The 25,350-nt window shown below is 41.2% G+C and overlaps 1 protein-coding gene across 3 annotated transcripts in view; it reads left to right on the top strand.

Annotated features, from left to right (window-relative positions):
• The window catches only part of rreb1a (ras responsive element binding protein 1a), a 61,692-nt gene that overhangs the window by 3,540 nt on the left and 32,802 nt on the right, over positions 1–25,350 (top strand). The window contains exons 1-2 of one of the 3 annotated variants that reach the window (XM_067485411.1): positions 21,790–21,808; positions 21,988–22,079. The exons of 1 other annotated variant lie outside the window; for it this stretch is intronic. The gene's annotated coding sequence lies outside the window, so the exon portion shown is untranslated. Of the gene's footprint in view, positions 1–21,789; positions 21,809–21,987; positions 22,080–25,350 lie in introns of those variants that run through there. One more of the 3 variants, XM_067485410.1, reaches the window with a different exon arrangement.

The raw sequence follows: 25,350 nt of genomic DNA, 5'->3' as shown, positions 1-25,350 counted from the left end.
TTTAAACTCTGTGAGTTTACGGTAACTAATCTAAATGATGGACCCCCTGCAGAATCCATGTGCTGGGATTAAAGGCCGCTCATTTGCAGTGGGACCTTCTCTTACATTCAGTTTGCTTTGCAACAACAGGATGCAGCTCTGTGTAGCAGCCGATAGTTTCCAGTAACTTTATCCAAGCGGCTGGTATCTCAGACCCCTCACTTATGGATCTTGTAGTAGCATCCTCGGGCCTTTTACAGTACATTGAGTGTCATGAAATGGGGTTTCTGACTGATGTAGCACATTTTCTGGCAGTTTGTGCACTAAGCAGTAAACTATAGTGGGCTTGTAGTAACTTTGTCCAACCTTAGCCCTTACAGAATACATATGTAGGGATTTAAAGGGTATTTTTAGTCGTTCGGTGTGAGTTCCTGCTGTGTGGCAGTGTTTCCTCTCATGGCTTCTCATTGCTGTGAACCAACATTGTGGCTTCATCCCACTTTATGCTGTGGTACATTGCTCTCATAACACATGTCCTCAGACCTGCATTTGCTCCGTTTCATTTGGATTTTATTATGATTTTATCCTAATTTATAGCATCTGCAGCAACATACTTTTATGTTGATTCCCGAGCTGTTTCTTTAGTAGGCGTGTGTGTGTGTGTGTGTGTGTGTGTGTGTGTGTGTGTGTGTGTGTATGCATAGGTTCACTAAGTTCTCCCATAGTGCCTGTGGTGCATCTGTGAGTCACAGTAGTGGCTTTATGATGATCATGCTCAGAGTATAGTGTCCTTATTGTAATTTTTATAACTCCACTTCACGAAGTTTTCTCACATTATTTGCACAGAAGATTTGTTATGTTTGTGTGACTATTAACTGCCTGCACCGTGTGCTCGCTTCTTTACTGATGTGGATGCTGCGTCTTACGTCAAGGTTTCTGTGATTCCCTCGTGCTTTATTCTGTTGGCTTTAAATTTCTACAGGGTTTGTGCTTCTCTGCTCTGATGTTATGGCAAATTGAAACATGTTTTTTAACAATGAGCGTGTATTTGTGCAGCTCGGGAGCATGTTTATAGTGGTTCTGTTGTACTTTGTTGTACTTTCCCTATAGTGACCTAGAAGAATTGAGCTTATGTTGACGTTGCTTCATTGATCTCGTTGTCTTTGTATCCATACTAGTGTTCCCACAGTTTATTTTCTCTCTAACGGGTCTTTTTTGTCTTTTATGGAGTTTGTAGTTTTTCTATAGTGACTTATTTTTCTTAATTTATCTTGGTGGGATGTTGCAGGGCTGTGTGAGCATACGCTCTGTCTCTGCATCACGGTAGCGTCCTAAATGCTTTATCTGCACTTTTGCATAAATTACATGTGTAAGTGATTTAGCGTATTCTTGATGTTCTTGCAGCTCCTGTTGGGTGTGTTTGGGTGACTTACGATACAGTTGAAGATGATAAGGTTTATGTAGCTGCTGTCTTTGGTCCTTCTCTCCTCCTTCTCCTGACAGAAGAGGAGGAGAGATCTGGATGAGCAGTTAGCATTCCATTACGAAATTCAACACTGAGGCCGAGCTGGGCCCTCGGCGACAGGAGCAGATCTCTCTCTCTCTCTCACACAGACGGCGCTTCTTGCTGAGAGGAAACTTTAACTTGTGTTCCCTCGTTTTCATGGGGCGGCAGCAGTTTTCGAATACAGATGTATTCTGGGTGTGAGTGTGTGTGTGGGGGGGTGTTAATGAAAACCTGAAAGTGGATGTCAGGCAAATTCCTTAGCTTTGGTGCTAAAATGTTGTTTCGGAGTTTTAAAACAAATAAGCAGCATCTTTACAAAATGTTATTTAGAAAAAGGTCCTTTTTTTAAAAAAAACAAGATGATTTGATCACACGTGCTGCAACTAGCAACAAATGAACAAGTTGCTGTGTTAATCAGTAATTTATATCAAATCTTAGCAACACATGCTGTTAAACTGCGTGTTGAACATTAATGTACAGCTACAAGAAGTTGTTTCTCTTTGTAAACTGAAGATTTTTGGGCTGTTTTTTGAACAGAACATTTAATGATGTCACTTCTGGCTGCAGGAATCATAACAGACATTTTTCAGCTTTCATCATTTTAGAACCAAAACACATTATTGACTAATTGACAGGATCATTTGCAGATTAATCATCATTTTTAAAAAACCTCACATGATTCTTCTTCATGTGATGTGGACATCTACCTGTCTGGAATCTTGGATTGGCTACAAAAAGTTTCACCCACTGTAAATACACTGCTACAATTTAAGAGGTGGTGGTTTGTGTGAGTGTGAGAGACCCTCCATACTTCCCCTTTAACCCCACGCCCCACCCCTCACTACACACATACACACTTACTCACCCCACCCTGTCTTTCCAGTTTGCAGCAATTGTTCGTTTGGCAAACAGGCAACAAAAGTGGGTAGTTGTTGCTCACTCAAAGCACTTCTTCTTCTTCTGTGGTGCTGGATTTTAAAATGCTGACGGCTGATGATGTAGTGGATGATGTGCAATACTCGCACACAGATCTACACACACCGAGGGACACACTTGTGCACAAAGGGTGTCTTGTGTAAGGGGGCATCCTCCATTGTGAGTCCTTTTTGTGGGAACCGAAGCCACAAACGCAGACACGTGTAAAGGCATGAAGGAGCATGAAGGAGGGGACGCTTGTGTTTCCCTCTGTGCAGGTGATAAAAGTCGGAGGAGGAGTGAAACCAACTGACTGTGACCAACCGACCACAGACTTATTATAGTTTTCTACATTCAGGCTGTCAGTGATTCTGTGAGAGCAGTTGGAAAAGACGTCTTTCTGCTGTTTGTTTGGTTTTTCTTTAGGGACCAGTGTACTGACTTTATCTGATTTGATGACCTCTTGTATCATGAATATCATCCGTGTTTGTGGGGTTTCCTCATTTTTTTCAACTAATCATTTGGCCAGAATATTTTTTGAAAACGGTCGAATAACAGTAGAAAAAAAACTTTTGCTACAATAAAAATGTTACAGATTTTGTTATTTTTACAAAATTCTGATTTTTTTTTTTTTTCAGAATTTACTGAAAATCTTTTGTTCGCCAAATATAATATAAACAAATATTACACGGATCAGTTGGGGGTTAGCATTTAGTCTTTGTAAATGCTAAAACATACATTTTCATGTTTAAATAAAACCATGACAATAGTACAACAACATAAAGAGAAACACGAATACAGGTCAACAAAGTCCTTTTTAGTTATTATTTAGAGGAAGTCATAATTTGCCTTATTAGGAGTATTAGTGATAATTACAGGATAATCCAGTGCAGTAATGTGAGTTAATGAGCAGTTTCAGTGGGACGATTGTCTGCAGGGACTCGAGTGAAGCAGCTAATTAAAAGCTCTTGTCCTCCCCCGAGACGCTTGTTGTGTCTCCATTAACCTCCATTTACCACACACACGCACACACACACACACACGCACATGCACACACATTCACACACACAATTGATTTTCACTGTTTCTGTCCCATGACGACATCTAATAGTCGAGTGGTTAACTGACGACTTCAGACAAAACTCGGTGACCTTTTTGGTCTCTGTGCGAACTGACAATGTTTTTTGAATGAAAATACAAAAGAGATAAATAAATAAATAAATAGCTATGTGGTTATTTATTATTATTAAAAAGATATAAAGGAATAAATTAATAAAAAAACAGAAGAAAATCTAATGCATAATATGTGAGAAACAACTGAACAAAACTGATAAAATAAAAGAAATAGAAATGAATGAAAGCTTTAGTAAAATGTATTTTTTAAAAATTGTAAATAAAAAAACAGCACTAAACTCAAAAGTTTAACATTTATGCTAAGAACAAATGAATCATTTTAAAATGTAAAATCTTTAACGAGAAATGAAATTAACTTAATAATTAGATATGAATAAATTAGATCAGATGAATGTCAATTTTTCTCAGTTGACCAGTTTTTGCAACATTATTGAAATTATTCTTTAGACTGACTGTAACGTCGTGTTTAAAGCTGGAATACAAACGATAAAAAAGCTCATGTAGCTACAGACGGTCAGTGAACAGGTCGTTGCTCCGTGTTTCTTGGCGTGTTCTCTGTGTCACGTCACAGCTGATCAGAGCTGCAGCAGTTTGATCGACTCTGGATTAACACACACACAGATTCATGTCAGTCTGTGTGTTTGTGCATCAATGATGACCTGGTGACTGCGGCAGGCAACACCATCAGCTCCACAGTTTGGTGGATGTTGCTGCACCTTTCTTTCTTTCTGTACTCGGCCTCTATTTATAGATCTGCCTTTTTTAGATAAGATTATGTTCCATCCCTGACTGAGAGGAGGAGCAGGAGACTGTTTGGGGTGAAAGTTAACTTCAGAAACTCCACCTTTAGGCCTGTTTACGTGCTGCAGCCGTAACTCGTTCATTTTCCTTCACTCGTTAATTACTCATCAATTGTGATTAGAACGCATCTTTAAAAATTATAATATTCCCATAATCAGTCCAGAATCATAAAATCTTAACTTTCCTGTTGTTTAAAGCAGACAATGTGTCAACAATATTTGACTGGAGGCCCAGGAAAAAAGAGGTTTTGCCATTTTGGCTTTAGAGATAAGAATGATAGTTAGTTTTCTGTTGATCCACCAAAAGTTTTCTACAGGACTCAAAAAAAAAAAAAAAAAAAGCCAGTGTGTCTCAATCAGGATGGAGATGTGACCTGTTGATTCTAAAGTGGGTGGGGGTGGATGTTTGTGACAGCGTGGATGTAGACGCAGAGGTGTGGAGGGAGGATGTGTGGGGGAGGGGGAGGGGGAGGGGTCCCACGGTGACACCTCCGCCTGACCAAATGGCTCGTCGCCACCGGACGAACCACCATGACTACATGGCACATTCAAGCTCAGAAGCGCTGCAGTCACTAAAGAGCTCTTTTGATATTTATACTTTTTAGTGGCTTTTAAAACCAATAATCCTTTTTTGTGATTGTTGTGACTAAATATACCTGATTTCAATGCAACTTTTGTAAAGTTGCATTTGTCTCTGTTGAAACCTTGTGTGGAGGGTTTTGCTTTGTGACACTATGTAGCGTCATCTGCAGCGCTGATGAAACACTCAGGTCAGTACAGATCATCAGTTACATATGAAGACAAGTTGTGGTTCAGTGAAACAGTTGGATGGGTTTGATTAAACCCTCCGTGACTTTTCCAGTGAAAGTTCCAATGAAAAAAACCCCAAAATATTCGTGGCTCATAAACATTGATGTCATTGTGGTTTATGCTGCTTTGGTACATTTCTTGTTCACCTGCAGCAAAGGATTTAAACTTCATTTAAACTTTAAAAGCAGCCTGTGATGACCAGTGACGGGATGGATGGCACGGTGAGCGCTCACAGCTGGCAGGGAGACAGGAGAGGATGGGCGTCATTTGAGAAGTAGGATGAATAGAGCTAAACTAGGACACACACACACTCCTCCCATGTATTTCTATGGGACTGCTATCACCCAGCCCACCGTGGCTTTTGGTCTCTCATGCTCGGTTTAAATTTAGAAGAGAAGGCAGCTCAGTGATATATGTGGACACGCACAGACCTCATCTTTATTTAGCAGTGAATTCGCTATAGTTAGAGAGTAAATATTACTGTGTGTGTGTGTGTGTGTTCTGTTTGTTGTTCCACCTCTGGAAAATTATCTGTGGCTGCAATTAACGCAGCTTATTTTCATTAACAGAGTGTGTGAGCATCCAAAGAACCTGCTGTATAAACGAGAACAAAAGGTTTGAAATGAAACCTAAATGAACTCATAATCAAACGAGCTTGTGATGGTTATGAAATGGGAAAATCTTGTGACTTTTGTAGCAAATAGTTTAATAGTGGAAGAATATACAGAAATTGATCAGTGTAAAGTCCAGTTATTCACACGTGGAAGTGACAAATATACATTTTGACTTTGTATATTCATAGTCGTGGAAAACTAACAAAGCTGAAAACAAATAAATTGTGTTGACTTATTGTTGCAACCTGCTTTTTAGGTGTTTTTGCAGTTTATGAAAATAATCCTTTTCTGAATAATTTTTTTTTTTACTGAAAACAAAAACGAGAATTAGTGGAAACTTCCGTTCTGCTCGTCTCATCTTCGCTCCAAGCTTCTTACAGAGATGCCGACAAATTCACAGTTTCCCTGCGTCAGCTGTTTGAGTAATTACCTCTGCATTTAGTGTTTTCTGTTTTTTGTGCAGGTGGACAGTTTTAGTCAAATTTGACCTTAATTCTTCCTCCTCTCTCCTCATGCTGATGGACTTTCCCTTCTCAAACTCGGTCTCCTCTTTTTTTTCCTGAATGGTTGAAAGTTTCCTGGACGCTTCGCAGCAGAGGATGAACAACATCTCACTTGCGTAACTGTGTGTGTCTGATAATAAAAGCTTCACAACGAGAGAGAGAGAGAGAGAGAGAGAGAGAGAGAGAGGAGCTATTGTTTCTCCACTTCCTCCATCTCCTCCTCTGCTCTCCTGATGAGAGGCTGCGTCGCTTCCTGTTAACCCTTCCACCCTTCCCTGCATCTCCTCCTCCTCCTCCTCTTCCATGGAAAGTTTCTTTGAATAAATGATTCGGGAGTGGTGAGGAGGACGAGGAACAGGACAAGGGTTTCAGATTGTATTCAAAGGGGAAAAGTGTAATAAAGTGAGGAAGACTTTGAAATTGAATGAATGGACTCGGCTGCGTCAGAGCGGATTGTAACCTCCTGTCAGGAGTTTGATCCAAAGTGGTAAAAAGAAATAGTGAGGGGAGGTATTTGGGTGTCGTTGGGTTTTTTGTTTGTTTGCTTTTAAGGTTTTTGGCAAATAAGTCCAAAATGTTAGAGATTCTGATATTTTTAAGAAAGTGAAACGCATCAAAAGCTTAATGTGCCATTTAAAGTGCACGTAGGGTTTAATGCATGAGCAGTTTTTTATTATCAACTCATTTACCTGTTATGTTCTCAATTAGTGATTAGATGAGGAAAATATTTGGGCTGAGTGAAAAATGCAACAGTTCCCAAAAACTCAGATTTGCTTCTTTTTGCCTGAAACTTTAGTACTTTACAGTAATAAAGCATAATACACTTGAAGCTCTATAAACGTAGCTGTGGGCTGCAACTTCCTGTCTTTTAGTTAGTTTTTTTATACTTTAGCAAATTTGCAGCATTAAAAGTTTCTGAATTGTCAATTAGCAGCTGCTGTCTGCAGTGAAGTTCTCAGGCAGGTTCTGCGGTTCTACAGACTTCTACTCTGTGGTTTCTGCGTCAGTTCCTGGACTTTAATTTGTGATGCAGCCGAGAGAATGATTTCCTCACAGGGCGAACCTAAAAGTGTGTGTGTGTGTGTGTGTGTGTTTAGGTGGGTGGGTGGGTGTACGGGTTATGATTTTTGACCCAAGCTGCTGTAACTGTAGCTTTATATTTACACAGACACAGGAGTGAGACCGACACATAAAACCATAAACGAACTCTGAGATAAGCTTCTGTGAGCATCCTCCTCCTCCTCCTCTATGCCTCTCATCTCCTTAGCTCCTCCCCCTCTCCTCCGTGTATTCTCCACCTCCTCCCTCCATCCGTTGTGACATTCTTTCACAGCCGAGCCGCTCGGACTTTGGACTCGCAGTAAATAAAGCTTTATTTGTTGCAACCAGGGTGAAGGTGGCCCTGAGTGTGTGTGTGTGTGTGTGTGTGAATGATGGCTGTCACACACACACACACACACACACACACACACACACACACACACACACACACACACACACACACACACACACCTCCCTGCAGTGGTAGTTAGCTCCACAAGCTGCTTATCAGCAAGACCGTCTCACCACACCCACGCTCACTCACACACACACACACACACACACACACACACACACACACAGACTCTGCTGGCATCCCATACAACAGGTCTGTCCTGCAAACGTTTCTGCTTAATTCCTCCACCGTCCCTCCGTCCATCAGCACGGCTCAAACACACCTTCAGCTCGATGTCAGGAGCGGCTTTTAGTCTTCAGCTCCACCCTGAACACATAAACCTGCTGCATTCAAAAACCTGAGCTCCTGTAGTTTGCTTGTTAGTGAAGTCACACCTGCTGCTGCTCTGCCCTTCACTGTAAATGTCAGTAAAATGTCGCTGCTCTGAAACCTGTAGAAACTACTGCAAAACTAAACACAGAAGTTGTGAGAATTTTGTTAATTCTGAGATGGACATTTGTGACCCTGAATACTTTGGAGCATCCAGCAGGTAATAGACTCATTAACCTTTAAGAAGGCCTGTTTCCACATCAGGCACCAGGAGCCTTTTGAGAAACGTTTGAGCTCCAATACCTGCTCTGACACTAAAGCAACCAGGGTCCAAACTTAGTTTTGCCCCTCCCCCTCTAAAGTGTTGGTAGTAGTTTCTGAAGGTCCAGGGTGGGGCCTGTTGAAGGTCTGGCCTTTAGTTCCTGGTGGAAACACACGTGTAGAATCAGATTCCACTATATTTTCTTAAAGTTTTATTATGGCAGCTTTTCTTATTTATGGACATGGACACCTGTGATGTGCAGGTGGAACCACGGCCTGAGCCTGAAGGTTGTCGGTCCCGCCGTGTTCCCTCGTGTCACTGTTCACACCCTGTGGGGAATTTTCAGGCCGTGCTGGTTATGCTAATTGACGAGAAGGAAACAGAGAGCCACAATAATCCCACCTCGAACTGGCAGTGTGAACGAGGCAGGAGTGAACATGTGAGAACTCGTGTGGAGACACAAGTGTTTGTCAGGAACAGTGGAACCTTCCTGCTCCCCCTACTGCAGCAGCAGAGTGGTTCATCCCATCCTGCTGCTGCTGCTGCGGTGGGTAGGACAGAGTTAACACACACACACACACACACACACACACACACTGTAAGCACTACGGAGGCTCTGAAGGGAGGCTGTGAGTGTCTCTCTCTGTTTGTCTCTATCTCGCCAGCCCTTCTCCTCCCCCACTTGTCTTTCTTGCTGACTAAACAGTTTTGTCAGCTGGCTGCTGCTCTGCTCCTAAGGATTGTAGGGTTGGGGGGGTGCAGGGAGGAAGGGGGAGCATGCAAATAACAGTGTACTTTATGATGGCTAAATCAACAAAGGTAGATTGACTTTTAACCGCAATCACTTCAGAACTGAGTGTGTGTGTGAGGGAGATAGAGATAGTTGTGAGATTCAGTTGTGAGGACAATTGGTCCCGTCCTCATAATGCATCTGTACTTTAGTAGAAATACCTCAAAACTTATCCTGATATGAAGGTTTGGAGCCAGACTCCTGCAGCAGAGCAGATCTGTGCTGCTGAACTTTAGTGTTTTTGGTGTTTAGACCTTAGAGGTGAACATGTGATATTTAATTTAAACTATATAAGATGTGGAGTTTTGGTGAACACTGGATTATTTTAACTCTGCAGAGTTTTTTTTTAGGAGTCAAACACCTGGTTTCTATTTAACATGTGCATCACAATCAGAAATGAGGGTTTTCATATGCAGAGAATTAGTGGTGGTGATGTGCTACAATAATCCATCTTGCTGTGGAGCATCCAGGCCTTGTGTTAGTGATAATAGTGGCAGGAGCTGTGTGTGACCACAGCTTGTTACAGGAGCTGGTCAGTGGGACCGCCAAATGTTTACCCACCATAAATCAGCAGTTTGAAATATTAATAATCGGCTATTAATGAAGTTTGGTTCAGATGGGTTTTTTTGTAAATGATGACTTTTTGTAAGGAGACAAAGTGTTTGTTCAACTGTGTAAAAATGTGGTTAATAGAAAAAGTGTGTGTGTGTGAATGGAGTAACCAGACGCAGCTCCATAATCCCTGTTAATCTGAAAATCTGACACACACACACACACACACACACACACACACACACACACACACACACACACACACACACACACAGGAGGATGCTCAGCTAATCGGGGGAAGAAGGTGAGGATAGTGGTGGGGCGAACTTGGTCTGGGGGCATGTTGGTGCTGTGGTTGCTGTGGTAACAAGGCAGTGAGGCGTGACCTGTGTTTGCAGAACAAACAATGGTACCTTTTCAGAAGAGGGAGGGGTGGTGTTGGGTAAGGAGGGAGGGTGGAGGAGATGTGATGTTACCACTCCCTATTGTATCCTCTCGTCTCACTTCTTCTCGTTTCCTTTGCTTCTGTCCCCTTCTTTCTTCCATTTCCTCTCCTCTGCTCCTGTCCTCGCCTGCTCTCTTGTCTCCTCTCCACCTTTCATCTTTTTACTTGTATCCTCTCTTCGCTTTATCCCCTCTCCTCATCTTGCTTCCTTGCTTCCTCCTCTTGTTTCCTCTCCTTGTCAGCCTTTCTCTCTCTTCTCTCCTTGTTTCCTCTCCTTGTCTCCTTGTTTCTCCACATTACGCTCACCTCTCCTTGGTTTCATTCTAGTTTTATCGCCTTTCCTTGTCTTCTGTCTTCTCTTCTCCTTGTTCCCTCTCCTTGTATTTCATCTCCTGTGTTATGTTACTAATGTTAAAATATAAGTTTGTTCATCAAACAAAACAACAAATGTAAATGTAGAAAGTAAGATAACTTGATGAATTGGACCGATGAAGCAGGAGTGAGTCCTTACTTCACTGCAAATCCACAGTAAGATGATCGGCCGTCCTCCTTTGTTCTTCTGTCACTGTGCTTTAAACAAAGGAGAGAACTGAACCAGAAATGAAAATAAAGAGTGACAGAAAAAGAGAGTGTGACGAGGAGGGAATTTTTTTTTTTAGAATTCACATCATGACTAAAAACACAACATGAACTTTAACCTGCACACAAAAGACAACCGAGTGTGTACGTGGTGCTTTATCACAGCCTCTTAACAGATTGTTCCCTGATTTCATCCTGAATAAATAAGCCCAATGTACTGCCAGTATTCACAAACTGCTGAAAACACAACTTCAGAAACCTTTCTGCTCATCTCCTGAAACTGAAACCTTTCGTCTGATAGCACTTTGATGTTTTCTCCTTGACTTAGGTTTTTGCTGGTCTTGTAAGTTGCTTTGAATAAAAGCATCTGGTAAATGACTTGATGTACAAAGTCATTTTCAGTGAAATACCTAAATGATCGTTTATTTATCACGAAGGGAAATGATGGGATTAAAAATGGAAAACAGCCGGATTCATTGTGTTTGAGAGGGGATGTTGTTGGCTTTTGCTTTACATGCTTTTATTTTAAAGTAAGGATGTGACAGTTTGTGTGTTTATTCCCAGACATGCTGTTGACTAATTATCATCCGCATTGTACTTATTGATGACACACAGACACACACAGTAGTTACACCATTGTAGGATTTCAAGGATTACACTCTCAGACATACGCACACACACATCTACAGCTGCACTTGTAGATGATGGTGTGTGTGTGTGTGTGTGTGTGTGTGTGTGTGTGTTCCTGTGATTCAGAAACACACACACACACACACACACACATGAACTCATAGACCAGCACTAATTACAGGTTCTGAAAATGAGTCCAGCCTATATACACACTCAATTCTTCCCCCTGAGAAGCTGGAATTAGCAAATATTTGACATTTTTACCTGATACATGACTAAAATGATTATTTGGGTTAATGACGAATAGTTTTCTGTTGTAGCTGAGGTTACAATGGGGCTGTTTTGTGTGTGGGGATGACTGGTATTGTGTGTGGGGGGAGGGCTTAGAGGTGTTTGTCAGGGACGGTCTATAGGTGTGTGTGGTGGGTGCGGCCTCAGGTATGTGTATTGAGGGGGTTGCAGTAGTAGTAGCTTTGCCCCCCAAACTCTTTTCAAATGTTAAAATTGATGAAACCCTCTGCTGAGAAGACACACACACACACACACACACACACACACACACACACACACACACCTAAGGATGTACCTAACGAGTGTGTGTGTTTCCCTGGAGGCAGACACAAAAGAGGCTCTGAGTCTTTTCACTCAACTGAAACCTGGTCTTCACCATCACCACACCCAGCACTCACATTAACACACACACACATTCACACAGGATGGGGACCATCACTTTTCTTTGTTTTGCAGATGAGTCTGTCGTTCTGGGTTGGTTTCTCTCATAGCTATGTTTCTACCTCCTCATTTCATCTCCTTTTTGTCTCCTCCCTTCTTCCCTTGTCCTATTTCCTGCCATACTTGACTTCTCTCCTTGTTTCATCATCTTACTTCTCGCATTTATATTCCTATACTCGTTTATAATATTTGTAGGTTTTTTGTTTTCTCTTCAGATTCGCAGTAAAAACCTTTTACGACACCATATTCTCTGTCCCAAAGCAAGTAAGGTCAGTTTAATCATCATCATCATCATCATCATGGGATCCTTTCAAAGTAAAATCCTAAAAAAGCAAGGCAGGTGGTTTTGAGGTGTATGCAAACTAATGGCCTCCTAACCTCTGGGGGGAGAGAGGGAGTCAGTTAGGTGGAATTGCAAGAATGCTTTGTCCCTGCAGACCCCCCACCACCTCCCCCCCCACTGCATCCTGCTTCCTGTCCAGACAGGAAATGAAGGATACAGCAGTGTTGTTTCAGCATCTCTGTGGCACAGATAAGCACCAACAGGCCCAAGATTGAGGATAAAAGAGATCAGTGGTGCCTGAAGAGTTGGACTTTATCAACCCCCCCCCACCCCCCATGTTTCTCAGTAACACATTAACTGCCTTATCTTCAGCAGCCCTTTGCTCTCTGTGAAAGATGCTGTAAAACAGCAAAAGTTTTTTTTTTTCCTGCGTGAAACAAAGTTTTGTCCCGAACACACACAGTCTGTCTCAGAGGCAGGAATCAAACCTTCAACCTTAGCTAAGCCAGGATTGGTAGTGATGTTTGTAATGGGAAAGCAAAGGAACAGCATGAGGTTCAGCCGAAATACGAAGTCTGTAAAGGCTAAAGTGCAGTTTTGTATCCAGTTCATGTTTTGTTTAATTAACTAGTTTGTTTTTTTTTAGTTTTTGAAGAACATGTTTAATTAGCTTGATTAGTGTTTTATGACGGTTTTCAACGGTCACAATTGAACGTGGAGTGAAAAGGAGAGAGGAAAGGAAACGTGAGCAGAAAAGCGCTCACATGGAAACAGATGCAGCTCCTGAACCACATTGACTACATGAATAAATGGGATCTTGGTTCTGACATTAGCATATTTCAGTCGTCCTGTAAACAAAAGAAACTGATGATGTCCCTCATTTCTTACCATCTCTCTGAAGTTTAATAGAGACCTAAAATATTTTAGAGGATGGAGGAAGGAAGGAAAGAGGGAAGTTTGTACCGTCTAGTGGGGTTCAACTGGTCCAAACTGGAAAATCTTTCTCCTCGGCTTCAACAGCTGTTTAAATTACTAACACACACACAGCTGTCACAGATGTGGGGAGGAAAGTGAAGGAGTGGAGTTAAAGAAAAGAGGAGAAAAGGCGAAATGGATGGGAGGGTTTCACCCAGCAAGGGCTCTGATTGGCCAAACATCTGGCCTTGTACTTTAGTCTTTATCAGAGAGATAAAAAACTGAGGGAGGAGGAGGTAAAGAGAAATGGGTGAGAATGTAGAGAGTGAACAGAGGTTAAATAAAAGGAGTGGAGGAATAGAGATGGAGGGAGAGAGGAAACGAAGAGAGAAGAAAAGGAGGTCAAAGGAAGAATGGGTGGGAGAGAAAGTAACAGGAGAGGGAAAGAACAAGGAGGAAGCTGATGAAGGATAGAAAGGAAGAAAACAGGATGGAGAAGGAAAAAGGAATCAATAATAATTAATAATAATAATAGAAAACAGATGCAAAGTTGATGAGGAGAAAAGGGAGCGATGAGAGGAGCAATGTGGGCTGGAGAAGAGGGGAGGAATAAGGGGACAAGGATAAACGGTGGATGATGGAAAGACAAGTGGATAAGAGGACAAGTAATGGGGAGAGAAAAAGAAGACGAGGAAAGAGGGATTGAGTGATAAAGAAGGTGAAGCAAATTCAAGTTAAGGATGAGGAAGAGTGAAGGCAGCCGAAAGGAGAGGGAGAGACAAAAGAAGGAAAACAAGGATGTGAGGGAGGAGGAGTGACAACCTGTGGAGTTAGAGCAACAATGGAGACTGGGTGTGACTCCCCCCCCCCCTCTGTTCTCTCCATCTCTGGGCTCTCAGCTCTTTCATCACCTGAAACATGGGACGAGTCCGCCGCTCCAACCGGCTCCAACGTGTATCAGCACGCACTGCAGGGCCCCAGGGCAGCACACACACTAACACACACATTCCACTAACACATCAACTACACTAATACTCAACTCAAAACATGTCTTTTTTTCCTTCTCTGTTCCTCTGAACATCACCTACTCCTTCATTTCTCATCGCTAATGTTCATCCAACTCTGGTGCGTCTGTGTGTGTTTTGTCATTTTTAACATACCCAATTAAATACATTCATTTAAATCCATTAGGAACTGTACTTGTGAAGTAGATACACAGTCTTTTTGCATCTTACTTGTACGTGTTCGTGCACGAGTTTCCACATTGTAGTGTGATAAGGAGCACAAGTGCGTCTGTGTGAGCGGGAACCAAGAACTGACCAGTTGCTGTGGTCTGACAGGATGATTGTGCAGATCGAGATTGTTTTATCTTTATCTACCATCTAAAATACCTCTGCACACACTCAGCAGCAGCAGTTGGTGTTCAATTGAAGCACTTCTGTATGGAAGACACACACACACACACACACACACACACACACACACACACAGAACGACAGACTGGACTGCAGCCTGGTGAAGCAGAGGGATGTGGCCAGCTGTGTGTGTGTGTGTGTGGACTTTTTTCTCTCTTGCTCTTCTTCCACCAACACACACCAGTATCTGTCAGCCTGCAAATATGTAGATGCACACACTCTCAATTGTGTTAATAGAAATGCAGTGTGTGTGTGTGTGTGCACGCGCGCTTAGCAGCTGATGCTTGTGTGTGTGTTTGTGTGTGTATGAGCTGAGGATGAATGTGTCGCTTGTTGAGCAGAAAGACAACTGCTGCAGGAGGAGGAGAGTTTGAATCCTGCTGTGATGGAGGGATGAGAATGTTTTGTCATATTTGATGTTTTGTGTGAGTAGAAATTTTAGGATTTTCCAGCCACAGTGGAAATAAGTCGTCTTTTTATTTTTTAAATGATGAAAATGGAGAAAATGGAGGACAGAAAGAGCCTTTAGCCTTAGAGCAAAAGAACTCACTAAACGATTTTCTCCTAATCAGTTATGAGTCTTATATAAGACGACAGGAAATTTAACATCCTTAACATTCACTGAATTTACAAGCTGTTATCTCATATTTTGCATTTGTTACAAATGCAGTTTTTAACTTTTAAACCCAAATGTCCTTTTAAACCACTGTGACGTCTGCAGCTGCTTGTTGTCCACGGTTTCCTCTCCCTTTGTGGTCGTTGTAGAGTAGTTTAACTGGTGTTTTCACTACACACAACCATTTACACTCAGTTTGCTGCAGCTGTGCACAAAGGCCGACAACAACTTGTAGTGTGAACTAGAGCAGGAACCGTTTGCTCGGTGTGATAGCGGAGACAAAAATAATCTGTCGATCGATTCAACCATTCTCTTTTTAAAGCAAAAGGTGTGAAAAGTGACAACAATGTTGAGGTTTCAGCCTTGTTAAAGAGAAGATTTGCTTTTTCTTTATTACTGTAAAATGAATGTGTGTGTGTGCACAGTTTCTGTGTGTGTAAAGGTGAACATCTGCTCACTGCTCTTTCACTAGAGGCACAGCAGCAGCAGAGCAAGTGTTTGGCAGAGCTACAAGAAACTTGATGTTCCAGGTTGGCATCTGATGACTCACTAGTGAATAAAGCTTTAAGTGACACACACACACACACAGAGGAAACACAAGTGGCTGCATCTCACACTGACACACTGAGCTGCAGCATCTTGACCAGGTTAGCATCTGTTAGCGTGGTGTGAATGAATAGAGGTCTCACAGAGGAGAGAGCAGAGGTTGTTGGCTGTCAGTGACACCTGTTGTGTGTGTGTGTGTGTGTGTGTGTGTGTGTGACAGCTGCTCAGCACATTGACAGGGATCCCCCCCCCTCCACGACACGCATCTCCCACTTTAAGTTATTGTGTTACTGAAGAAAGCAGGGATATGTGAAGTAAAACTGAGCAGGAAGACAGAAAATCGAGCCTCTGTTTTTTACACACACACACACTCATCATAAAGTCAGCTGACGTGAATTTGTGCAGGCTTTTCATTTTCTTTGTTTTCCCAAGTTAATGAGGAATCAGCCCATGTTCAGATACAGGAAGTAATACTGCAGCATCATGACAGGAAAAACCAGAGCAGTTTCTTTATGACAAATATCAAAGCACCATGCAGTATTCTTATAGGAATTTAATAAAACTTAATGCAGTTAATGTAGTATTTGAATGCAGTAGACGACTTTATGAAGCATCGAGTGTCCTAAAGCCTCTTTTAGACTTTTTAGTCTGTTAGTTGTGTTTAAACCACAAACATCTGCTTGTAAAGAAAAGAGGTTCACACTCACATAAAAAGTCTCTTGAATACACGCAGAGCTCAAACAATTAGTCCATTTATTTGCATTTTTGCTGTGGTTGCCAAACATTACATAATTACAACGTCTCAAATGTGATGATTTGTTTGTCTTCCTCAGTTTTTTATATTTTCAGACATTTTTAATCATATTGGTTGGTTATGTTTACTCTTAAAGAGCTTTAATGTTGATTAAAACATGTTTTTTCTAATTATACATTTAACCTTTTTATTCCTATAATTTGGTTCATATGACAACTTTGGAATCTCCAGTGGAATTAAAAATACAGTTATGTGTGTGAGCAATATTTAACTGCACAGCTCAGGTTTATAGGCTTTGATGGATATAAAGTCCACTGGGCTCAGTGGTAAATGTCAATATTTCCAGTTTGAAAGATGCAAAATGATCCCAAAGTGACAGAAAGTAGCGTAGGAATAAACAGGATGTAATTGCAAATTAGAAAATGATCTAACCGACAACTTCAAATGCAAAATAGACAGAATGATTCCAAAGACAGAGAATAAATCAACAAACGATAGACACAAAGTGCACCCGCCAGAGTAAAGAGAGTAAAGAAATGAACCCAAAAGTACACACTGACTGTAAAAAGTGACACAAGACGCCCAAAAGTATCACACATGATCTAAAACAGACAAAAAATACCACAAGTAGACAAGAAAAGTGGATACAAATGAGCAGAAACAGACACATTATGAACACAAAATGATCACAGAGATGAAAAATGACCAGAGATCAAATTAGAAATAGACCACAAATAATCAAAAGAAAATGAAAAAACCCAATTGCACAATGACACAAAATGAAGCAGATGTGAAGAAAAACATACACAAACTGACAAATGAGGGAAAAACTACTCAAGTGAAACTTAGCAAAACAGAACAAAAAGGGACACTTGAAGGTCATTTTAGGGGTCACCAGTGTTTTTAGACCCCGAAGACCTCTGCCGGCCTTAACAGTTAGGATTGGACACACAAAGTTATCATACATTAGATATGAGACAAGGTGTTTGCAGTCATGTCAAAGTCTGAGAAACCTCAGCAGACGTCGTCGCCGCATGATCAGACATGAACACAAAGTTAACCAGTAACTGCAGGTACTGACTCACGTGTGGTCTGAGCAGTCGATAAGGATGCTCTGAAGAAACTGTGAGAGAGCGAGCAATAAAACAACAGAGAGAGCGAGAGAGAGAGAGCGATGGGGGAGGAGGTTTTGATGTCCTTGAGGCAGGAGTCGGGCAGTCTGCCAGGGCTTCAGTCCCAGCAGCAGCCAATCAGCTGGGAGGGTATATCAGGGTGGCAGGCAGCTGGCCAGTCACAGCAGAGTTTGGTGCAGGACCAACAGTAAAGTGGCTCATCTGGTCTGACTGGATTTTCTCTCTTGGCTGCTTTCTTATGTTGTCCTCCTCTGTTTCTCACTTCCTTTTTTTCTCACAGTCATCGACGGCTCCCTCCACACCCACAGGATCATCTCTCTCTCTCTCTCTCTCTCTCTCTCTCTCTCTCCTGTTTGTAGACCATTCACTTGAACCTCGCTCGACCCACTCCGACCCTGCTGCATCAGTCTGACTTGTGAAACACCAACAATATGCCCGGTTTCCTGTACAGCAGCTTGTGTATGTGTGTGTGTTCAGCGAGGCAGATGAACATTGTGGAAAAGCTTTATAAAACAAAAGTTTCAAAGTTTTTAAAAGATGATCATTTTTTTTCTTAGTTTGATACGTCCAATCTTACACTGCTCGTTTTCGGCTTCTCCATTTGCTTTTGTGCTCAATTTGCATAAATAGTGGTCTTACATTCCTATTTTAGGTCATATTGCATCGTGTTATTGTCGTTTTGTGTTCCCTTTTCACATTTTGTTTCCCTTTTTGCTCATTTTCCATTGATCTTTGGTCATTTATGGGGGTTTTTTTGGTAATTTTATTGTTGCTGATTTAGCATCTCGTTTTATACACTTTGTATCTTATTTCAGTCTCTTTACACTGTAAATACACGTACTCTCCCCAACAAACACTAAATATTATATACAGAGTAACTTTACTTCTCAGTATCCAGTTACACAGACTACACACAGCACAGTGTATAAGTGCAGAAAAACTGTGTTGAAAGTGCAATTTAATCTACAATGAAGTTTATATTTTAACTTTTCTCCTTTCTTTCTTATATTTGAGCCCCTCTCATGCTGCCTGTCCATTTCCCCTCATCCTTATTTTATGTGTCTCATCTGACTCCTTTTTTTTTTCTATCCCCACTTCTCCATGAGTCCCCCCCAACACACACACACACACACACACACACACACACACTCTCAGCTTTCTCTCCTCCTCCAGGCTTTCTGCACTTGTCCATGCCTGTCAACCAAAAGCAGAGCAGCATTCTTCAGCACACATTCCTCATCTTGCTCAGCGAGTTATTTTTACCATCAGAGTGTGTTACAGGCCCCTGGTCTCTCCTGGCCTGCTTTCGCAGTTGGAAGCATCTTTTCATGCACAAACTGCTCTCATGTGTTGCATCGTCATTCCGCCGCTTCGTTCCCAGTCAGTGCAGTTAACCTGCAACCGAGACTAACCGGCACATGTCGAACACCACGGCTGGTTACTGTTTTAATGGCTTTTATGTAGTAAAATTGCAGCAAACATTTTGAAAACATGCAGCTGCATTCGGCAGTGTGTCCCTCTTAGGTGGTCAGCGTAAGCGAGCGTATGTAGGAGCATATGCATTTGTAAAATTTAATCTTTGATTGAATATTTGATGATGGTTTAGAGCAAGAACGTGCAGGTTTCACATTTTTTTATGGTGTGCTCTACCTGACTTTGGAGGTGAACAAGTTTATAGTAAATCATTGACTGGTTACAAAGCATCACTTACAGACAGCAAGTTTGTGTGGTCTGCAGTGCAACCAACCAGCCAAACAGCGAATCAGCCAATCAGAAGTGAAGGGAGACCCTGACACTAAATGCACAGCTGGCAAATAATGCTATTACCAGGTGTAATTTACAGTAGGATACTTCTACTTTGTACCTCATGATTATGTAATACTTCATTATCAGCTCTACAACGGAGTATTTCGGGTAATGTAATGCTGCCCCTCTGTCCTGCTTTAAGAGGCAAAGTTCTGTTTTAAGCAGGACATTTAAAGCAACTGAAGCCTGGTTGTTTTTCTAATTAAGATAATTTAAGTTAAAACGGGTTTTTAACGGGTTTCTAACCTGCACACACAGAGTTTAGATGCTAGCTTCTAGCATTAGCAAGGTTTTTGGTCCTGTGTGATTAATTGACACTGTTCTTACAAAAAGTACATTTGTACTTCACATATCACAGAATCTTAGTCCTGGTTGTTTTTTACATTTTAAGCTATACAATATTTTTACCTTTTTGTTTTTTTTTTAACATTTTTTGTATCACTGTCAAAAATATACTATACTATAGCACTATAGCATCATCTGCTCTGAAGCTAAAAGGCAGTAATTTAACATGCTTTTTCTTAAGAATGTTACAGAAAAGTTTAAAGTAACCAAAAAGTGTAAAAAAACCCTAAAGTAAAATTTCCCCCATAGATCCCTGAGATATTATTGCTAACCTAGAGAACCTTGGTATTGGATCCTAACATAATATCACTGCGGATGTTTTCTAAATGTATTAATAATTTGCTTTCCAACTAGACATAAAAGTTTTTTTGCACCATGAATGAATCGATGAAATGTAAAGATGGAGGCCGTCGCTCATCTGCTGTGATGCTATAAAGCACAATTATATGCTAAAATGATCCATCATAATAAAATAAATCACCTTCTTTGGCACAGAAATGCAGTTAGCATTTAAAATAAATTGTATTTAGTTTTTGTTAATTAATTTGTGGCTTCAGAAAAAAGGCTGTAGTGATGCTACAAACCCTAGTTTCACATGCTAGCACGAGTCATATTAGCTTCTACCCACTGACAGAAATATCTTTGGCACAGAAAGGTGTGTTTTGGTTTGAATTAATTCTTAACGTAAAACCTCGGTCCCGATAACTTTGGCAGCTCTGGTTGTCAGTTTTAAGCTACAAACAGCGGCAGTGAGTTAGCAGAGCTAGCTCATCAGCTGCTGGCTTAGCGGGGGCTTTGTGTGCTGGAGGGAGAACATGGTGATAAACCCTGGTTAAGGTGGGAGCTGTGGCACCTCCCTGTATCAGTTTACACCTCCTTTTGTCTCCAACAGCTCATTAACACTGAAAACAGCCGCGACATAGCTGTTTTTTTAAAGCTCAGGATGGGACAGGTCAAGCTAGTTTTATTTAAATGTTTGGACTTCAAACCCTCACACAGGTGTCATTCCTCCTCTTTTTCTTCATCACCCTCCTCTCTATCCATCCTCAGTTGCCTCCTAATTAGTCTTACCAACTCTCTAAGCTTTTAATCTTTCTCCCCGTCCTTCCCCCTCCTCATCCAGCCATCATCCCTCTTCCCATTGTTAACTCTGAAATACTCCTAATGTTACTACACCAGCTACGCAGCCTGTCGCATCCCCTCATTCATCCTGTCACATTTCTGTCTCCCTCCCTCCATCCTTTCATCCATTCTTCACCTCGGCTCGCCCTGTGTACCAGCAGCAGATTATCGCCTTTGTGCAGGACTGATGCTGTCTACATTAGCTGCTCCTCTCCATCTTTAGCTCAGCTAAGCCTCTGTTTCCACCGGACGGCACCTTTTTATTTATTTACACACGTTTCCTTTACGTCCACATGACACCGTATTTATTTACCCACATAATCAGCCTCTTTTTATGGCATTGCTTTATTTATATAAATGTAAGTGTGATTTAGCCCACACACAGTGTCTCCTTGTTATCTGCCATTGTCCTACGTTCTGCAGATAGCAGGTATCAGAGTGACTCTCTCCTTAGTTTACGTTGTGTTTGTACTGTTCCTGAGCTGATACAATCAGCACAGTCGGATTAAAGATGATACACAGAAACACAAAAATACCGCACATTGACCTTTGTACTTTAAGCCAGTGATCCAGTCATTACCACTGTGTCTGATAGTTGCAGGTTACTGTGTGTACTGGAACTGGAAGGTACAATACGGCAAAACAAGTTCAAACCTCTAAAAACCCACCTTTGCCCTTCTCCGCATACTGTCAGGACATTCTCTCTTCTAAAGGTGGTGGAGACTTTTTAGGGTCGCTAGAAAGTGTTTTAGTTTCTTGCAACATATTTCAACATCCTTGATGTCCCTTCTTCACACTTTTGCTCGTTTTGTCACTGTGGCTGCTGTTCATCATGTTTGTTCGTGCACCTGAGCAAGTACGTCTCCAGAGGGCAAACAGACACTACAGGATGACCTTTTAGTGTGTGTGTGTGTGTGTGTGTGTGTGTGTGTGTGTGTGTATTAATACATTCCTCTGCATGTGTTTGCATGTATTTGCAGAGTTCTTGTTGTTATTGTGTGTTACTGACTGTGTTTCTGTGCTCTCCCCCTGCAGTGTGAGCAGTGGTTGCAGACACAAACACAACAAACCCGCCCCCTCCCGCCCCAACCGAGACTCGAACGAGTGTTGATTTACGAAAAGGACGGGTAAATATGCTCCTCCTTCCCTCCCTTTTATTCATTTGTGTTCATCCCTTCATCCCGCCGGCTGTTCAGCAGCACAACAAACACAGCTACTGCTGCACTTCTTCTTCTCTTCTTTTGCTTTATTCCTGATTTCCTCTCCTTCCGTGTTTCAGCTTCATATCCTTGTCCCCTCTCCTTTCTCCTTTCTACGTTTATTTCTTGCTTCCTTCCTTTCCTCCATCCCCTCCTCATGAGGATACAAAGTAAGGATCCTTCCTTCTCCTCTTCTTCCCTGTTTCTCTCCCTTCTTCGTCACTTTTCTCCTCACTACCTTTCCTCTTCTCTACTGTGCCCTTTCCTCCTTTCCTATCCCAGTCTCCTTCATTTTTTCCTCTCTTTCCTCATATAATTTCTTATTTTCTGTCCTTGTTTCCTCTGCTCCTTTCCTGTCCCTGTCTCCTACTTGTTTCATCTCATCTCCTCTCTCCTTCTGCCATGCTTTGTGTTTCTTTATTGCTCCTCTTGCCTTTGTTTTCTCCTTTCTTACTCCTCTCTCCTTGTGCACCCCCCACCTTACTTCTTTTTCTTTAGTCCTGATTTCCCCTCCTCATTTCATCTTTTCCCTCTAACTTTTCTCTTGACTTCTCGTCTGTTTCCTCTCCTCTTATTTCCCTTCCACTCTCTCCTTCTTTCCTCCCTGTTTCTTTCTCATCCACCTCTCCTCATTCCAACTTTTTTGTTCTGTATTTGTTTCCCTTCCATCACTTCAGCAGCATGGCCATCAACCCCAAATCGCCACCTTTTTAAAAATTCCGTTTTCATTCATACTTCAACATCTCTGCCGTCTCCACATGCTTTTTTTGACCAGAAACTTGAAACACGCCTGTAAACATGTGTCACCTGCTGCTTCTTGCTTCCCCTCTTTGTCATCTTAAATCATATTAGGTTTATTTAATATTTTACAGAAAACTGAGGTGCAGTTGCTAAATTCAGCATAAATTAAGTTCCCGGTTTTCTTTTTACCAGTTGGTTTGTCTATTTCCCTACAACTTCTGTTTAAGCTTCTACAGATTTCTTTCTGCTTCTCTTTAGTCATTTACCTGATGTGTAAGGATTCGTGTGATTCATCCTGTCAAATTCAGTGTTTTGTGTTTTCTGCAGGCTCTGGGCTGTTTTAGAAGGCAGTTTGCATTTGTCTAAATAGTGGTTTATTAAGACCTGATTATTGTCATTTATGAAGTTTGGATTGTGTTTAAATCACCCTTACATCTAAAACAAACCAGGTTAATTGCACACCCAAATTCCAGAAGAATTTGGGAAGCTATGTAAATGTAAATACGAACATATTGCAATGATTTGCAAATCTTATCAGCCAATGTTTTATTCATAACATATCAGATGTTGAAACTGAGACATTTTAATATTTAATGATAAATATCAGCTCATTTTGAATTTGATGGCAGCAACACATCTCATAAAAGTTGGAACAGGGGGATGTTTACCATTGTGTAACATCCCCTGTTCTTTTAACATCTGGGAAGTGAGGAGACCAGTTGCTGGAGTTTTGGAGAGGAATGTTGTCCCATTCTTCTGATGCAGGACTCTAGCTGCTCAGCAGTCCTGGGCTTTTGGTTCTGGATTTTTTGTTTTGTTTAATGATGCACCAAATGTTTTCTATGGGTGAAAGGTCTGGACTGCAGTTAGGACAGTTCAGCACCCGGACTCTTCTCCTGTGAAGCCGTGCTGCTGTGATGGATGCAGGATGTGCTTTAGCATTGTCTTGCTGAAATATGAGTCCTTCCCTGAAAGAGACATCGTCTGGATGGGAGCATATGTTGCTCTAAAACCTCTATGTACGTTTCAGCATTGATGTCTTTCCAGAAGTGTAAGCTGTCCAACTGTTGTGGTTTGCACAGTGAACTGTGTTAAATGTGGAAGTGTTCTGGAAGTGTTGCTGAGCCCATGCAGTGATGTCCAGTAGAGAATCAGGCCCGTTTTTAATGCAGTGCCGCCTGAGGGCCAGAAGGTCACACGCATCCAGTTTTGACCTTTGACCCTGTTCCTTGCACACAGAGATTCCTTGTGATTCTCTGAATCTTTTGATCATATTATTTACTGAACATGGTGGGAGCTTCAAAGTCTTTGCAATTTTATGCTGAAATTGTTCCACAATTTGTAGATACAGTTTGTTTCAGATTGGTGAACCTCTGCACATCTCGACATTTGAGAGCCTCTGCCTCTCCGAAATGCTCCTTTTATACCCAGTCATGTTGCCAACCTGTTGCCAATTCACCTCATTAGTTGTCAGATGCTCCTCCATTAGTTTTTGATTGGTGGAAATTGCTTTTCCAGCCTTTTGTTGCCCCTGTTCCAACTTTTTTGACATGTTGCTCCCATCAAATTCAAAATGAGCTCATGTTTTATATGAAATGTCTGATATCTTATTTATGTTCTATTGTGAATAAAATATGGGTCAATGAGATTTGCAAATATTGCATTCAGTTTTAATTTACATTTACACATCCTCTAAACTTTTTTGGAAGATGGGGTTTTATGTTAAACAATCATTTTGTTAGCAAAAGCTAAAATGTGTCCACTTTTCTGCTTTTTTGTTTTAAACTTTATCTCTAAAACCCAGTATTTATGTTTCGTAAAAATATACCTTATGAATTTAAGTAAAAAAATAGTTCTTTTTTTATTAGAAGCAGGTGAAACATCCCACAGATTTACTCAGTTTGCCACTTTGTATACAAACTTCCAGGTAGAGAAATCAAAGTAATAAAAATCCAAATTAATTTTCTACACAAACCTAAGAACTATTAAAAAAAAACATAAAAATATTATTATTATATTAATGTATTACTACTTTTGTTTTTATTACTAGTTTTCATCACATATTCATCTATTTTTTTTTAAAAAGTAAATACTGTCTCATCCTTTGTTTTAAACTTAATTCTTAAACATAAAGTATCTTATACAACAAAGTTAAAGTACAGATAATTATCACTATAAAATAAGTAGTACATAAGAAAAAAACTTGCAGTAGGTAAATAAGTTCAGCGTAGAGGTGAAATTAATTTGGAAAGTGATATAAAGTTCACACATAGAGAGGGTGTGTGTGTGTGTTTGGGAGTGGAGGAATCTGTATCCTGATTGGCTGAGAGCTGGCAGACATTTTCCTCAGCTAGTCCGTTCAGTAATTGGCTGAGATGCTTCCCTCCTCTAACTCCCCCCTCTGGTATGTGGTACAGTAGAGCCGACACAGTGTCGATGCTATCTCAACACTATCACG

The sequence above is a fragment of the Channa argus genome, chromosome 19 (assembly GCF_033026475.1).
Source record: "Channa argus isolate prfri chromosome 19, Channa argus male v1.0, whole genome shotgun sequence".
Classification (NCBI taxonomy): domain Eukaryota; kingdom Metazoa; phylum Chordata; class Actinopteri; order Anabantiformes; family Channidae; genus Channa; species Channa argus.
This window is presented reverse-complemented; position numbering and strand designations above follow the sequence as displayed.